Source organism: Mizuhopecten yessoensis, unplaced genomic scaffold (genome assembly GCF_002113885.1).
Source record: "Mizuhopecten yessoensis strain PY_sf001 unplaced genomic scaffold, ASM211388v2 scaffold8365, whole genome shotgun sequence".
Taxonomy (NCBI): domain Eukaryota; kingdom Metazoa; phylum Mollusca; class Bivalvia; order Pectinida; family Pectinidae; genus Mizuhopecten; species Mizuhopecten yessoensis.
The window spans coordinates 325043-328060 of record NW_018407511.1 but is presented as its reverse complement, the minus strand read 5'-3'; positions in this window follow the sequence as shown (position 1 = coordinate 328060).

Here is a 3018-nt window from a genome sequence, read left to right as displayed (position 1 = left end):
TTCAAATCTTTCTCACTGCCTGAAGCCTAAAATATCATATTGTGTCCCCAGACCCTCAAATCCATGTATCTTCAGAATTTCAAATCTATTTTTCCCCAGCCCCAAATCTGTGTCTCTCCAGCCCCCAAATCTGTCTCTCCAGCCCCCAAATCTGTGTCTCTCCAGCCCCCCAAATCTGTGTCTCTCCAGCCCCTAAATCTTTCTCTCCCCAGCCCCAAATCTGTGTTTCTCCAGCCCCCAAATCTGTGTTTCTCCAGCCCCAAAATTCCCCAGATCCCCCCTACCCACTCCCAATGTATGTTCCCAAACTCTAAGGGCCGGAAGCATCAAATCTACAAAGTTGCACAACCTGTAAAATCTCTGCTTTTCCTTAATTAATAACCTCCAGATCTCCCAACATCCTCATCCCCCTAAAATGATAGTGTTGTCCAACCTGTAAATCTTAAACCCTTCCCTGTCACAATGTCTACACATTTTCACTAGTTAACTTTCTGAGGTCCTCAAATCAATTTGTTTCCCAAACCACCTTATCTGTGATTTTCCTTGATCTCCAAATCTCCAACCCTACCAAATCAACACCTTTTTCTGGCTACCCTAATCCACAACTCTATAATTGTCCCTATCCCTGAAATCTACCACTCTCTTGGTCCCTTATCTATTACTTTCTCAATCTCCCCAGACTATATAATTATTTTTCCTTGACCCTTTGTTAAAGATTTGAGGGTTAACAAAATTTGTATACATGTATAATCTACAAAGTCCCCCAACTCACAAATCTTTGACTCATATCTCCCATCCTTCTCAACACTCAATTTTTTTTCTTCTCCCAGATCAACTTTCCCAAACCCACACATTGTCAAGTTTGCCTGTAACCCCCATTTACAAGTTAGGGCAATAAATATTTAAGTATAGCAAAAAAAAATCAAAAACAATAACACAATAGAAAAGGTGATCAGGTTGATGCAGCATACTTGTTGTCTACTTCCATCATTCAGAACTAGGCTGTGTTGGTTCTTGCCGATTTTTCTAGAGAGGCTCCGAATAAGGGAAATATGATAGGGTATTCCTGAGTGCTTGAGGGTGATATGATATATTATTGCCCTATCATGTGACCAGTATCATCCAATCAGACACCCTGTTATAAAGGAGAGTTATCATAAAATGAGATAAAGGTTGGTATGTGTGTTCCCGTAGGCCATTGATTCAGAAAATATATTACGGCCAGTATTGTTCTCTTTACCCAGTTATCCTTTGTGTTCTAAACCCTCCAACCTTCGTTTTAACCCTGTAAGATATGTGTACCATCATTCTGAATCCCCTAACATACATGTACCTTCGTGTTCTAAACCCCCTAACATACATGTATCTTTGTTTTAACCCCGTAAGATAATGTACCGTCATTCTGAATCCCCTAATATACCGTCCAGACCTATTTTTCACTGCAACGTGTAACTTGATATGCACAGTTATGGTCCTAAGATACCTTGTGTTACCCCTGGTCCTACGTAACTTGTTCAGTATTTTCTATTTAATTTCTGTGATAATTTCCTTGTTTTAAAACTTATATTTTCAAATCTACTTTATCAGTATGTTTGCATATTTAATGGCTGTTCGATGAACCCAGCATTGTAAGTATTTTACACTTTTATTACGATGTATAGCTTACTTTTGTCTATGTTCAATTTGGCAACATACTGTCCACTTTTTGTGATCTTTGAATTAAAGGGATTGTGATGTAAAAGAATTATATCCTATTACTAATGAAACTGAAAAATTGTGTTCCATGCTTATGGGATATGTCTCAACTATGTTTTGAGATTGGGGATGGTATAGCGTGATCATACTATCATAAAACATATCGTCCATTATTACCTGTGATTTTTGATTTTGTTGATAAAATGATGTGAAGTCTATCTTGTAAATATTTTATTTACATTATATAATGAAGTATTTATCATAATCTATTAGAATATTCATATTAATATTGTATATTTATATATTACTACAGCTATACTTTTCTTACTTTGTGCCATTCATTTCTCATATACAAGTGTGCTATGTTTACATTGCCTGTGTGTTAACTAATTTCGTCCGTATTTACATTACCTATTTTCATTTTTTCTTGCAATAGTATTAATCATTTAGTTGTCCACATTTTACGGTCAGCTGAGACGGAGTCTCAAGTGACCTATTGCAATCTCCTTTTGTCTGTGTGTTTACCATTTGTAACTATTCACAATAGTGTCTCCTCAAAAATCGCAGAACCACTTTAAAAAAAATGTAGGAAACAACAAAACAAATGTGTCAAAAGTAAATGGTTCCAGCTCCCCACTGGTGTGAGGGGTAGGGACAAATGGGGTCAGATTGGCTACAATTTCAACAATTTTTTGCATACCTGGAATACAGAATCAATTTCTTTTTTCAGCAGAAAATGACTCCGACTTGGTTCACAGGATAGCAGTTTGATGATATTAAAATGAAGACAATAATAATAATATAAGGAGGCACGGTAGTCCAGTGGTAGTCCACGGCAATGTGTTGTATCCTTGAGCAAGATACTTTACTCTGCCTGTTCCAGTCTACTTAGCTGTAAATGAGAACGTGGATGGGCAGGGCTAGACTTGTGGAATGCTAGCTGTTAGCGCCGAAATGGCAGCTCTGGCTGTATGCTCCCCAGGGAGTTGAGAAATGTACTGGCTAGTTGCAAAGGCCCTATAACCATGGATAATAATTTGTGAACCGCTTTGAGATGACCTACGAACTAGGTTGTGATAAAGCAGTATATAAGAACCTCCAATTATTATAATTATTATAAGACCCTGACCCCCAGCTCCACCCCAAGGACCTGAAAGGTTATGCCAATGGGGTCTAATAGGCTAAATTCTCTAAAATCTTCTTTCCAGACAGAATTCTTTAACAAATTCTCCTCAGATAAAGAAAGATAATAAAGTGCTTTCTCCATATTTTCAGTTTCATTACACCCAGCTTGCCCTAATTCCCTCTAGGGAGGGGGAAAAA